This window comes from Cherax quadricarinatus, chromosome 100 (assembly GCF_038502225.1).
Source record: "Cherax quadricarinatus isolate ZL_2023a chromosome 100, ASM3850222v1, whole genome shotgun sequence".
NCBI lineage: Eukaryota > Metazoa > Arthropoda > Malacostraca > Decapoda > Parastacidae > Cherax > Cherax quadricarinatus.
This window is the reverse complement of record NC_091391.1, coordinates 120,832-135,631: the sequence shown is the minus strand read 5'-3', so window position 1 is coordinate 135,631 and position 14,800 is coordinate 120,832. Positions and strand designations below refer to the sequence as shown.

Below are 14,800 nucleotides of genomic sequence, written 5' to 3'. Positions count from 1 at the left end.
GACTGGGCCCCCAAAGTTTTGATAGCTGAACTAGGTACAAAGGTAATGAACTCACAAGTTACAAAGGTAATGAATTCTGTAAGAATGGTTACTTACGTTTATACATGGCTACAATCATGAACAAATTATAGTGTAATGAGCAATTCACACTTCCACACCCGGTCACAACTGTAATGAGTTATTGGTGCAAATATTGATTGTTGAGACAAGACGACAACGTGGATTTAGAGCAAGTCGCTCCTACCTGTCACAACTATTGGACCACTGTGACATGGTCTTGGACGGTCGCTCCTGCCTGTCACAACTACTGGACCACTGTGACATGGTCTTGGAGGGTCGCTCCTGCCTGTCACAACTACTACTGCACCACTGTGACATGGTCTTGGAGGGTCGCTCCTGCCTGTCACAACTATTGGACCACTGTGACATGGTCTTGGTGGGTCGCTCCTGCCTGTCACAACTACTGGACCACTGCAACATGGTCTTGGAGGGTCGCTCCTGCCTGTCACAATTACTGGACCACTGTGACATGGTCTTGGAGGGTCGCTCCTGCCTGTCACAACTACCGGACCACTGTGACATGGTCTTGGAGGGTCGCTCCTGCCTGTCAAAACTACTGGACCACTGTGACATGGTCTTGGAGGGTCGCTCCTGCCTGTCACAACCACTGGACTACTGTGACATGGTCTTGGATGGTCGCTCCTGCCTGTCAAAACTACTGGATCACTGTGACATGGTCTTGGAGGGTCGCTCCTGCCTGTCACAACTACCGGACCACTGTGACATGGTCCTGGAGGGTCGTATGGAAAATACTGTATATTTTCCGGAAATACGGTAATTTATAGGTAAATAGATGGCCTATATTGTATTTAATAAAAATTATGTTATCGAAAATGGGAAACCCTGCGCCTGCACAGACGAGACTCGCCATGTTTGAACTGGTCAACTCAAACGTTAGTGAAGAATTTTTCGTGCTCTAGAGGTTAAAATTGAGCTGACACCTCTCAAATATGAGGCGAAATTGTTGGATGTGCATTCCTGCATAACTTGAGATATCAGGCGACTGGACAAGACAACTCCAGGAACCTCAGATAAGTCTGTTATGTTTGTAACCTGGCCAGTGTTATTTTCATGTATAGACAGTGAGGTTTTCTGAGTATGATACACCTTAATCTCCAGTCAAATTGGTGAGTGATTTTAAGATATTCTCCTTCTGTTATGTATATGTGTATATATATAATCTATATATATATATATATATATATATATATATATATATATATATATATATATAATTATATATATAATTACTTATTAATTTTTTATATATACAGAATCCATGTATATTTCAAATTTATATATTTACCAGAATTCCTGGTGATGTATATTTCATTGTAATTAATAGGTCTAGAGCAACTTGTGGATAAGACAGTTGGAGGTATCGAAGGGGGACATTTTTGCGACCTAGGTGTCCCAAATTCCTACTTGTCTATGTAACTGATAAATAATAATTATCTTTGCTATCATTTACTGTTATGTACATAATGAGCTACATTCAGATAAATGTAATTTTCCACAGGTCGCTCCTGCCTGTCACAACTACTGGACCACTGTGCCATGATCTTGGAGGGTCGCTCCTGCCTGTCACAACTACTGGACCACTGTGACATGGTCTTGGAGGGTCGCTCCTGCCTGTCACAACTACTGGACCACTGTGACATGGTCTTGGAGGGTCGCTCCTGCCTGTCACAACTACTGGACCACTGTGACATGGTCTTGGAGGGTCGCTCCTGCCTGTCACAACTACTGGACCACTGTGACATGGTCTTGGAGGGTCGCTCCTGCCTGTCGCAACTACTGGACCACTGTGACATGGTCTTGGAGGGTCGCTAATCCCTGTCACAACTACTGGACCACTGTGACATGGTCTTGGAGGGTCGCTCCTGCCTGTCACAACTACCGGACCACTGTGACATGGTCTTGGATGGTCGCTCCTGAATGTCAGAACTACTGGATCACTGTGACATGGTCTTGGAGGGTCGCTCCTGAATGTCACAACTACTGGACCACTGTGACATGGTCTTGGAGGGTCGCTCCTGCCTGTCACAAGTATAGGACCGCTGTGACATGGTCTTGGAGGGTCGCTCCTGCCTGTCACAACTACTGGACCACTGTGACATGGTCTTGGATGGTCGCTCCTGCCTGTCACAACTACTGGGCCACTGTGACATGGTCTTGAAGAGTCGCTCCTGCCTGTCACAGCTACTGGACCACTGTGACATGGTCTTGGAGGGTCGCTCCTGCCTGTCACAACTACTGGACCACTGTGACATGGTCTTGGAGGGTTGCTCCTGCCTGTCACAACTACTGGGCCACTGTGACATGGTCTTGGATGGTCGCTCCTGCCTGTCACAACTACTGGATCACTGTGACATGGTCTTGGAGGGTCGCTCCTGAATGTCACAACTACTGGGCCACTGTGACATGGTCTTGAAGAGTCGCTCCTGCCTGTCACAACTACTGGACCACTGTGACATGGTCTTGGAGGGTCGCTCCTGCCTGTCGCAACTACTGGACCACTGTGACATGGTCTTGGAGGGTCGCTCCTGCCTGTCACAACTACTGGGCCACTGTGACATGGTCTTTGAGGGTCGCTCCTGCCTGTCATAACTACCGGACCACTGTGACATGGTCTTGGAGGGTCGCTCCTGCCTGTTACAACTACTGGGCCACTGTGACATGGTCTTGGAGGGTTGCTCCTGCCTGTCACAACTACCGGACCACTATGATATGATCTTGGATGGTCGCTCCTGCCTGTCACAACCACTGGAACACTATAACATGGTCTTGGATGGTCGATCCTGCCTCTCAGAGCTACTGGACCACTATGACATGGTCTTGGATGCACTGGAGGATAAACAGAATGCAGATGTAGTATACACAGACTTTTACAAATGCCTTCGAAAAGTAATAGCACACAAAATGCGTGCTAAATAAGTGGAAAAGTGGGCAGATGGATCTTCAGCTTTTTAATCAATGAAACACAAAGAGTATTGATAAACAAGTTTAGTCAGATGCTGCCACAGTGAAAAACTCTGTTCCACAAGGTACAGTACCCGCCCCCAATGGAAATAAGTCAAGGACCCCAATGGAAATAAGTCAAGGACCCCAATGGAAATAAGTCGAGGACCCCAATGGAAATAAGTCAAGGACCCCAATGGAAATAAGTCAAGGACCCCAATGGAAATAAGTCAAGGACCCCAATGAAAATGAGTCAAGGACCCCAATGGAAATAGATCAAGGACCCCAATGGAAATAAGTCAAGAACCCCAATGGAAATAAGTCGAGGACCCCAATGGAAATAAGTCAAGGACCCCAATGGAAATAAGTCAAGGACCCCAATGGAAATAAGTCAAGGACCCCAATGAAAATGAGTCAAGGACCCCAATGGAAATAGATCAAGGACCCCAATGGAAATAAGTCAAGAACCCCAATGGAAATAAGTCGAGGACCCCAATGGAAATAAGTCAAGAACCCCAATGAAAAGTCAAGGACCCCAATGGAAATAAGTCAAGAACCCCAATGGAAATAAGTCAAGAACCCCAATGGAAATAAGTCAAGAACCCCAATGGAAATAAGTCAAGGACCCCAATGGAAATAAGTCAAGGACCCCAATGAAAATGAGTCAAGGACCCCAATGAAAATAAGTCAAGGACCCCAATGAAAATGAGTCAAGGACCCCAATGAAAATAAGTCAAGGACCCCAATGGAAATAATTCACTTTCTTGGATTATCCTAGGTTCTCTACAAATTATCCTAGGTTCTCTACAAATATGTATGATAATCTATGTAACTGTATTTGTGTATACCTGAATAAACTTACTAAGGTACCTAGTGAATGAAGGTACAGAAAGGTAGGAGAGTGATTTCTTGAATAATATTCATGTATCTAGTATCTACGGTGTCCCGTAGCTGGATCGACAGCGCACTCGGCACACACTGAAGGCCGGGGTTCGAATCTCCTCCGGACCGGCTGGAAAACATTGGGACGTGTTTCTTTATGACACCTGCTAAGAGTGTTAATAATGTTAAAAGAGGACCCTGGTGAAGCCACTTAGAGAGCTAAGAGTGTTTAAAGAGTTCCCTGGTAAGAGCTAAGGGTTTAAAAATGGCGCTAGTGAGGGACGGTCTTAGGGGCCGTTACAATCACTAGTAAGAGCTAAGAGTGTTTAAAGAATTCCCTGGTAAGATCTAAGAGTTTCAAGAGGGCGCTAGTGAGGGACGGTCTTAGGGGCCGTTACAATCACCGGTGAGAGCTAAGAGTGTTTAAAGAGGGTGCTAGCGAGACCACTAAAGAGCCAGTAAGAGTTTAAAGAGGGCGCTAGTGAGGGACGGTCTTAGGGGCCGTTACAATCACTGGTGAGAGCTAAGAGTGTTTAAAGAGGGTGCTAGTGAGACCACTAAAGAGCCAGTAAGAGCCACTAAGAGCCAATAAGAGCCAGTAAGAGTTTAAAGAGGGCGCTAGTGAGGGACGGTCTTAGGGGCCGTTACAATCACTGGTGAGAGCTAAGAGTGTTTAAAAAGGGTGCTAGTGAGACCACTAAAGAGCCAGTAAGAGTTTAAAGACGGCGCTAGTGAGGAACGGTCTTAGGGGCCGTTACAATCACTGGTAGGGGTGAGAGCTAAGAGTGTTTAAAGAGGGTGCTAGTGAGACCAATAAAGAGTAAGTAAGAGTTTAAAGAGGGCGCTAGTGAGGGACGGTCTTAGGGGCCGTTACAATCACTGGTGAGAGCTAAGAGTGTTTAAAGAGGGTGCTAGTGAGACCACTAAAGAGCCAGTAAGAGTCAATAAGAGCCAGTAAGAGTTTAAAGAGGGCGCTAGTGAGGGACGGTCTTAGGGGCCGTTACAATCACTGGTGAGAGCTAAGAGTGTTTAAAGAGGGTGCTAGTGAGACCACTAAAGAGCCAGTAAGAGTCAATAAGAGCCAGTAAGAGTTTAAAGAGGGCGCTAGTGAGGGACAATCTTAGGGGCCGTTACAATCACTGGTGAGAGCTAAGAGTGTTTAAAAAGGGTGCTAGTGAGACCACTAAAGAGCCAGTAAGAGTCAATAAGAGCCAGTAAGAGTTTAAAGAGGGCGCTAGTGAGGGACCGTCTTAGGGGCCGTTACAATCACTGGTGAGAGCTAAGAGTGTTTAAAGAGGGTGCTAGTGAGACCACTAAAGAGCCAGTAAGAGTCAATAAGAGCCAGTAAGAGTTTAAAGAGGGCGCTAGTGAGGGACGGTCTTAGGGGCCGTTACAATCACTGGTGAGAGCTAAGAGTGTTTAAAGAGGGTGCTAGTGAGACCACTAAAGAGCCAGTAAGAGTCAATAAGAGCCAGTAAGTCAGTAAGAGTTTAAAGAGGGCGCTAGTGAGGGACAATCTTAGGGGCCGTTACAATCACTGGTGAGAGCTAAGAGTGTTTAAAGAGGGTGCTAGTGAGACCACTAAAGAGCCAGTAAGAGCCAATAAGAGCCAGTAAGAGCCAATAAGAGCCAGTAAGAGTTTAAAGAGGGCGCTAGTGAGGGACAATCTTAGGGGCCGTTACAATCACTGGTGAGAGCTAAGAGTGTTTAAAGAGGGTGCTAGTGAGACCACTAAAGAGCCAGTAAGAGCCAATAAGAGCCAGTAAGAGTCAGTAAGAGTTTAGAGAGGGCGCTAGTGAGGGACAATCTTAGGGGCCGTTACAATCACTGGTGAGAGCTAAGAGTGTTTAAAGAGGGTGCTAGTGAGACCATTAAGAGCCAGTAAGAGCCAATAAGAGCCAGTAAGAGCCAGTAAGAGCCAATAAGATCCAGTAAGAGTTTAAAGAGGGCGCTAGTGAGGGACAATCTTAGGGGCCGTTACAATCACTGGTGAGAACTAAGAGTGTTTAAAGAGGGTGCTAGTGAGACCACTAAAGAACCAGTAAGAGCCAATAAGAGCCAGTAAGAGCCAGTAAGAGCCAATAAGAGCCAGTAAGAGTTTAAAGAGGGCGCTAGTGAGGGACAATCAGAGCCAGTAAGAGTTTAAAGAGGGCGCTAGTGAGGGACAATCTTAGGGGCCGTTACAATCAATGGTGAGAGCTAAGAGTGTTTAAAGAGGGTGCTAGTGAGACCACTAAAGAGCCAGTAAGAGTCAATAAGAGCCAGTAAGAGTTTAAAGAGGGCGCTAGTGAGGGACAATCTTAGGGGCCGTTACAATCACTGGTGAGAGCTAAGAGTGTTTAAAAAGGGTGCTAGTGAGACCACTAAAGAGCCAGTAAGAGTCAATAAGAGCCAGTAAGAGTTTAAAGACGGCGCTAGTGAGGAACGGTCTTAGGGGCCGTTACAGTCACTGGTGAGAGCTAAGAATGTTTAAAGAGGGTGCTAGTGAGGCCACTAAAGAGCCAGTAAGAGCCACTAAGAGCCAGTAAGAGTTTAAAGAGGGCGCTAGTAAGGGACGGTCTTAGGGGCCGTTACAATCACTGGTGAGAGCTAAGAGTGTTTAAAGAGGGTGCTAGTGAGACCACTAAAGAGAAAGTAAGAGCCACTAAGAGCCAATAAGAGCCAGTAAGTCAGTAAGAGTTTAAAGAGGGCGCTAGTGAGGGACAATCTTAGGGGCCGTTACAATCACTGGTGAGAGCTAGGAGTGTTTAAAGAGGGTGCTAGTGAGACCACTAAAGAGCCAGTAAGAGCCAATAAGAGCCAGTAAGAGCCAATAAGAGCCAGTAAGAGCCAACAAGAGCCAGTAAGAGTTTAAAGAGGGCGCTAGTGAGGGACAATCTTAGGGGCCGTTACAATCACTGGTGAGAGCTAAGAGTGTTTAAAGAGGGTGCTAGTGAGACCACTAAAGAGCCAGTAAGAGCCAATAAGAGCCAGTAAGAGTCAGTAAGAGTTTAAAGAGGGCGCTAGTGAGGGACAATCTTAGCGGCCGTTACAATCACTTGTGAGAGCTAAGAGTGTTTAAAGAGGGTGCTAGTGAGACCACTAAAGAGCCAGTAAGAGCCAATAAGAGCCAGTAAGAGCCAGTAAGAGTTTAAAGAGGGCGCTAGTGAGGGACAATCTTAGGGGCCGTTACAATCACTGGTGAGAGCTAAGAGTGTTTAAAGAGGGTGCTAGTGAGACCACTAAAGAGCCAGTAAGAGTCAATAAGAGCCAGTAAGAGTCAGTAAGAGTTTAAAGAGGGCGCTAGTGAGGGACAATCTTAGGGGCCGTTACAATCACTGGTGAGAGCTAAGAGTGTTTAAAGAGGGTGCTAGTGAGACCACTAAAGAGCCAGTAAGAGCCAATAAGAGCCAGTAAGAGCCAGTAAGAGCCAATAAGAGCCAGTAAGAGTTTAAAGAGGGCGCTAGTGAGGGACAATCTTAGGGGCCGTTACAATCACTGGTGAGAACTAAGAGTGTTTAAAGAGGGTGCTAGTGAGACCACTAAAGAACCAGTAAGAGCCAATAAGAGCCAGTAAGAGCCAGTAAGAGCCAATAAGAGCCAGTAAGAGTTTAAAGAGGGCGCTAGTGAGGGACAATCAGAGCCAGTAAGAGTTTAAAGAGGGCGCTAGTGAGGGACAATCTTAGGGGCCGTTACAATCAATGGTGAGAGCTAAGAGTGTTTAAAGAGGGTGCTAGTGAGACCACTAAAGAGCCAGTAAGAGCCAATAAGAGCCAGTAAGAGTTTAAAGAGGGCGCTAGTGAGGGACAATCTTAGGGGCCGTTACAATCACTGGTGAGAGCTAAGAGTGTTTAAAGAGGGTGCTAGTGAGACCACTAAAGAGCCAGTAAGAGCCAATAAGAGCCAGTAAGAGCCAGTAAGAGCCAATAAGAGCCAGTAAGAGTTTAAAGAGGGCGCTAGTGAGGGACAATCTTAGGGGTCGTTACAATTACTGGTGAGAGCTAAGAGTGTTTAAAGAGGGTGCTAGTGAGACCACTAAAGAGCCAGTAAGAGCCAATAAGAGCCAGTAAGAGCCAGTAAGAGCCAATAAGAGCCAGTAAGAGCCAGTAAGAGCCAATAAGAGCCAGTAAGAGCCAATAAGAGCCAGTAGGAGTTTAAAGAGGGCGCTAGTGAGGGACAATCTTAGGGGCCGTTACAATCACTGGTGAGAGCTAAGAGTGTTTAAAGAGGGTGCTAGTGAGACCACTAAAGAGCCAGTAAGAGCCAATAAGAGCCAGTAAGAGCCAGTAAGAGCCAGTAAGAGCCAATAAGAGCCAGTAAGAGTTTAAAGAGGGCGCTAGTGAGGGACAATCTTAGGGGCCGTTACAATCACTGGTGAGAGCTAAGAGTGTTTAAAGAGGGTGCTAGTGAGACTACTAAAGAGCCAGTAAGAGCCAATAAGAGCCAGTAAGAGCCAATAAGAGCCAATAAGAGCCAGTAAGAGTTTAAAGAGGGCGCTAGTGAGGGACAATCTTAGGGGCCGTTACAATCACTGGTGAGAGCTAAGAGTGTTTAAAGAGGGTGCTAGTGAGACCACTATAGAGCCAGCAAGAGCCAATAAGAGCCAGTAAGAGCCAATAAGAGCCAGTAAGAGCCAGTAAGAGTTTAAAGAGGGCGCTAGTGAGGGACAATCTTAGGGGCCGTTACAATCACTGGTGAGAGCTAAGAGTGTTTAAAGAGGGTGCTAGTGAGACCACTAAAGAGCCAGGAAGAGCCAATAAGAGCCAGTAAGAGCCAATAAGAGCCAGTAAGAATTTAAAGAGGGCGCTAGTGAGGGACAATCTTAGGGGCCGTTACAATCACTGGTGAGAGCTAAGAGTGTTTAAAGAGGGTGCTAATGAGACCACTAAAGAGCCAGCAAGAGCCAATAAGAGCCAGTAAGAGCCAGTAAGAGCCAATAAGAGCCAGTAAGAGTTTAAAGAGGGCGCTAGTGAGGGACAATCTTAGGGGCCGTTACAATCACTGGTGAGAGCTAAGAGTGTTTAAAGAGGGTGCTAGTGAGACCACTAAAGAGCCAGTAAGAGCTAATAAGAGCCAGTAAGAGCCAGTAAGAGCCAATAAGAGCCAGTAAGAGTTTAAAGAGGGCGCTAGTGAGGGACAATCTTAGGGGCCGTTGCAATCACTGGTGAGAGCTAAGAGTGTTTAAAGAGGGTGCTAGTGAGACCACTAAAGAGCCAGTAAGAGCCAATAAGAGCCAGTAAGAGCCAGTAAGAGCCAATAAGAGCCAGTAAGAGTTTAAAGAGGGCGCTAGTGAGGGACAATCTTAGGGGCCGTTACAATCACTGGTGAGAGCTAAGAGTGTTTAAAGAGGGTGCTAGTGAGACCACTAAAGAGCCAGTAAGAGCCAATAAGAGCCAGTAAGAGCCAATAAGAGCCAGTAAGAGCCAGTAAGAGTTTAAAGAGGGCGCTAGTGAGGGACAATCTTAGGGGCCGTTACAATCACTGGTGAGAGCTAAGAGTGTTTAAAGAGGGTGCTAGTGAGACCACTAAAGAGCCAGTAAGAGCCAATAAGAGCCAGTAAGAGCCAATAAGAGCCAGTAAGAGCCAGTAAGAGTTTAAAGAGGGCGCTAGTGAGGGACAATCTTAGGGGCCGTTACAATCACTGGAGAGCGCTAAGCCAGTAAGAGTTTAAAGAGGGCGCTAGTGAGGGACAATCTTAGGGGCCGTTACAATCACTGGATTTCAATTCAGTGACGGAATATGGCGGCCGGAGGTACCTGGGCTCACCGCTGTATCCATCTTTGAAGACTTAAAACCCGCCGGCTAGTGGCAAATATCCTCCAGGAAGGTGACGCCATGCTAGCACCATCTTCCTAGTGTAAATTGGTGTGTAAATAAGATGTAATATAGCAGTGGTGAGGGTGTAATGAGGGTGTTAAGAGAGTGGTTGTTACTCTGGCAGAGGATGATGTGTTGACATTGTCTCTCTTACTCGGTCTAAATTGTCTATTTTAACCCGGGAAAGTTGTTTTTTGGGTTATTTGAGTGGTTATACAGTGGTTGTGAGGTGGTGGTTGTGTTAAATGGTTGTTAACAGTGGGGGAAGTGTTGTAATAAGGTGAGAGACGTGTTTCCTCTGGCTCAGTTTTGAAGTTATAAGCTGGGAAAGTATGTTTGGGTGGTTTGTCTACCTTGTCTACACTCTTTCAGGCTTGTCTACTTTGGCTACACTACAGCTGCTTGGTCTCCAGCTTGCCTATGTGGTGTCTACTACGTTAACTCCGTCTGCATCTTGTCTACTTTGTCTACAACCTGTTTACCCGTCTCCACTTACCCCGGTTTACAGTCTGTCTACCCTGTCTGCACCTTGTCTACTTTGTCTATAACCTGTTTACCTGTCTCCACTATCTACTCTGGCTACAGTGTCTACTCTGCAGCTTGTCTACCTTGTCTACAACCTGTTTACCTGTCTCCACTATCTACTCTGGCTACAGTGTCTACTCTGCAGCTTGTCTACCTTGTCTACAACCTGTTTACCTGTCTCCAATATCTACTCTGGCTACAGTGTCTTCTGTCTGCAGCTTCTGTCTACCTTGTCTACAACCTCTACCCGTCTCCACTTTACCCCAGCTACAGTCTGTCTACCCTGTCTGCAGCTTCTCTGTCTCTAGTGTCTCCCGTCTAATAAAAACTGTATAATAAAAATATACTCTTCTCAAAACACAAGTATTAAGTAGTGTGTATGAATTACGTTAAGTCTGCCTGAAATGCCCCACACGATTGCGACTTTCTTTGTACGTGACTACCGCCTACAGGATGGGTATGGGGTGCATAATAAACATATTAAACTAAACTAACGAACCAAAATTGTAATCGTGTATTGCAAACATTACAAATAAGTAAATAAATCTTTAAATCTATCTAGCCTGTCTACAGTCTCCAGCTTGTCTACCCTGTCATTGGTTGTCTTCTGTGCAGCTTATCCAGCCCATCTACCATGTCTACCCTATTTAGCTCGTCTACCCTTTGTAACTCATCTACACTATCTAGCTCTACCCTGTTTCTAGTCTGTCTACCCTGTTTCCAGCCTGTCTACCCTGTTTCCAGCCTGTCTACCCTGTTTCCAGCCTGTCTACCCTGTTTCCAGCCTGTCTACCCTGTTTCCAGCCTGTCTACCCTGTTTCCAGCCTGTCTACCCTGTTTCCAGCCTGTCTACCCTGTTTCCAGCCTGTCTACCCTGTTTCCCCTGTTTCCAGCCTGTCTACCCTGTTTCCAGCCTGTCTACCCTGTTTCCAGCCTGTCTACCCTGTTTCCAGCCTGTCTACCCTGTTTCCAGCCTGTCTACCCTGTTTCCAGCCTGTCTACCCTGTTTCCAGCCTGTCTACCCTGTTTCCAGCCTGTCTACCCTGTTTCCAGCCTGTCTACCCTGTTTCCAGCCTGTCTACCCTGTTTCCAGCCTGTCTACCCTGTTTCCAGCCTGTCTACCCTGTTTCCAGCCTGTCTACCCTGTTTCCAGCCTGTCTACCCTGTTTCCAACCTGTCTACCGTGTCTATCCGCTTCCTGGTCCCAAACCATTTGATTGGCCAAGGCCTTCTCAACCAGACTGTTCCTGCTGGTTGCACACCACAACCTGGTTGATTAGGAACTGATTTGGCGAGCTTTTCAATTTCCCTCATGAAGACAGCAAGTGTTTTTTTTTTTTTTTTCAGTCCTGGCACTCGGCTTCGCACTAAGTGTCTGAGGTTTAATCCCCGGACAGGTGGAAAAGTTGGGCACATTTCTTTACATCTGCTGTCCTTGTTCACCTAGCATTAAGTAGGTACCTGGGTGTTAGTCGACTGGTGTGGGTCGCATCCTGGGAGACGAGATTGAAGGACCCCAGTGGAAATAAGAAACGGTGGTGTTAGTCGACAGGTGTGGGTCGCATCCTGGGAGACGAAATTAAAGGACCTCAGTGGAAATAAGAAACGGTGGTGTTAGTCGACTGGTGTGGGTCGCATCCTGGCAGACGAGATTGAAGGACCTCAGTGGAAATAAACAACGGTGGTGTTAGTTGACAGGTGTGGGTCGCATCCTGGGAGACGAGATTGAAGGACCCCAGTGGAAATAAGCAACGGTGGTGTTAGTTGACAGGTGTGGGTCGCATCCTGGGAGACGAGATTGAAGGACCCCAGTGGAAATAAGCAACGGTGGTGTTAGTTGACAGGTGTGGGTCACATCCTGGGAGACAAGATTGAAGGACCCCAGTGGAAATAAGCAACGGTGGTGTTAGTTGACAGGTGTGGGTCGCATCCTGGGAGACGAGATCAACGGTGGTGTTAGTTGACAGATCCTGGGAGACGAGATTGAAGGACCCCAGTGGAAATAAGCAACGGTGGTGTTAGTTGACAGGTGTGGGTCACATCCTGGGAGACGAGATTGAAGGACCCCAGTGGAAATAAGCAACGGTGGTGTTAGTTGACAGGTGTGGGTCACATCCTGGGAGACGAGATTGAAGGACCCTAGTGGAAATAAGCAACGGTCTCCAATGACACATTGACTGTTGAGTGGCAAATTCTCTGAGTTAAAAATATGCTTGGATTTTGTCTTATGGGAGGCTGTTGAAGAGCGTTCGGGTTCCTTATACTTATTGTATTTTCCCTTAGTGTACCCGTGGGACACCTGTATTTTGCACTGGTGAGTCTTGCCATTCTCTCGCAAGGACCCCAATGGATGACTCTTTTTTTGGGGTTATCCTAGGTAATTTATGATGAATGCACTTATGTGGCTGACTAAACTTATTTAGGGAGTGGTGTGCGCGCATGTGCGTGTGTGCGTGTGCATGCATGTGTGCGTGTGCGTGCGTGCACGCATGTGCAGATTTTGGACTAGTCCTTCAAGAATTTTTTCAGGTGTAAAATATGCATCTCTGCTCCATTCTGAGGAATGCAGGTCGAGGGAAGTTCGGTGTTCCCTGTAATTTAGATGCCGTATGGAATTTACACATATGTACTGTTTTTGTCTATCCTGTCTCCATCCTGTCTAGAAAGAAAGATTTTGTTTGGATTTTTAACCCCGGAGGGTTAGCCACCCAGGATAACCCAAGAAAGGCAGTGCGTCATCAAGAAACCATCTTATTTCCATTGGATAAGATAAAGATAAAAGATAAAGGTTTATTTCTTTGTAAAGGTTACAATGTGTAATTACAATTTTGGTTTGCTAAGTACAATGAAAACCACTATCATGCCGGGGCATTTCGGGCAAACTAATCCTCAATCTTGTCCCCCAGGATACAGCCCACACCAGTCGACTAACACCTAGGTACTCGCTTACTTGCTAGGTGAACAGGGACAACAGATATAGGGAAACACTTCGAATGCTTTCACCCTTGCTGGGGATCGAACCCCGGACACTGTGAGGAGCATTGCCTACCAGGCCATGGGACATCCTGCCTCCACCCTCTCTACCTTGCATTTGAATAAGACACTTGCAACATTTTGGTATTTATTGTGGAAACATTTAGCCAACCAGCGGTGTATCAATTCAATACAGGATAAATCCCCTGGTGAGGTAATGTCTTCTCGGTAAATGTCCTAATATTGCCTATGTATCTTGCTCATGTTTGAGATCTTTCCTTGTTAGACATTTGCAATATCCTGTTCATATTCATGTCTTGGAAGAGACTGCCTATTCTGGGATCTCCGTCTTCATAGGAGAGAGTTCTTATTTAAACAGTGAATTAGTTTTATTATCCCCCTCTGTTATGGGTGTGGTAAAGTATCAGTACAGTGGACCTCCGGTTTACGATATTATTTCATTTCAGAAGTATGTTCAGGTGCCAGTACTGACCGAATTTGTTCCCATGAGGAATATTGTGAATTAGATTAGTCCATTTCAGACCCCTAAACATACACATACAAACGCACTTACATAAATTCACTTACATAATTGGTCGCATTGGGAGCTGATCGTAAACCGGGGGTCCACTGTATTGGTATCGGGTATTGACTAATCTTGATGGCATCCATTGGACCTAAATTGAATACCTGTGGGTATCGGTTAATATTGATGGTATCAGTTAATATTTATGGTATTGGCATCAGCAGATATTATAGCAGTGTCCCATCACCACTAAATGTTAGCCATAATGTATACATGGCCTACCAAACATACATAGGTTGTAATAATGTATACATGGCCTGCCAAACATACATAGGTTGTAATAATGTATACATGGCCTGCCAAACATACATAGGTTGTAATATAACCTAGAACTTAGGAATTACATTGATTAAAGCTTCTCACTTTGATGTAAATTGAAAGTTTCTAGGATTTTCCTCTTGAGGGAGTTGCCTTGATGCGAGTGAAAAGCTCTTGATTCAGGGAAGTGGACATGCCTGTCTTACATGGATTGACATCAGTTGTCTTCCATTTCCTATGCCCTGTATGACCCCTGTGGGTTTAGCATCTCCCAAAATAATAATAATAATAATGCTTATGTAAGAATTCTGAAGCATTGATTCATAAATGTAAACTTGTATAATATGTTGTATAATATGTTGTATAATATGTTGTATAATATGTTGTATAATATGTTGTATAATATGTTGTATATGTTGTATAATATGTTGTATATGTTGTATAATATGTTGTATAATATGTACGTACATGGAAAGTCCGTAATTTCACAAAGCATTTCAAGTACTGTATTTCACGGCTTATTAGACACACTTTTTTTCCATGAAATGTCTCCAAAAACCACTGTGCGTTCTATAAACTGAAGGTCAGTGATGGGAGCTATAAGTTTGGGGTGTGGGGTGGTCTGTAGCTCTCCCAGTTACGTCCGATGCCGAGCCATTGAAACTAAAACAAGTCTTGTAAGCCGCGAAATACAATATACTAGTTCTTAACCTTAACTTTTTCACTCTCCAGACCCCCCAGATTTAATATTGCTCTGTG

At 45.5% G+C, this 14,800-nt stretch overlaps 1 protein-coding gene across 4 annotated transcripts in view; it reads left to right on the top strand.

The window, feature by feature from the left end:
• Positions 1-9,613: 9,613 nt before the first annotated feature.
• Pcl (polycomb protein Pcl) overlaps positions 9,614-14,800 on the top strand; it is a 106,275-nt gene continuing 101,088 nt past the window's right edge. For 3 of the 4 annotated variants that reach the window (XM_053799773.2, XM_053799770.2, XM_070079529.1), the window contains exon 1: positions 9,614-9,747. The gene's annotated coding sequence lies outside the window, so the exon portion shown is untranslated. The remainder of the gene's footprint in view (positions 9,748-14,800) is intronic. The other variant, XM_053799771.2, reaches the window with a different exon arrangement.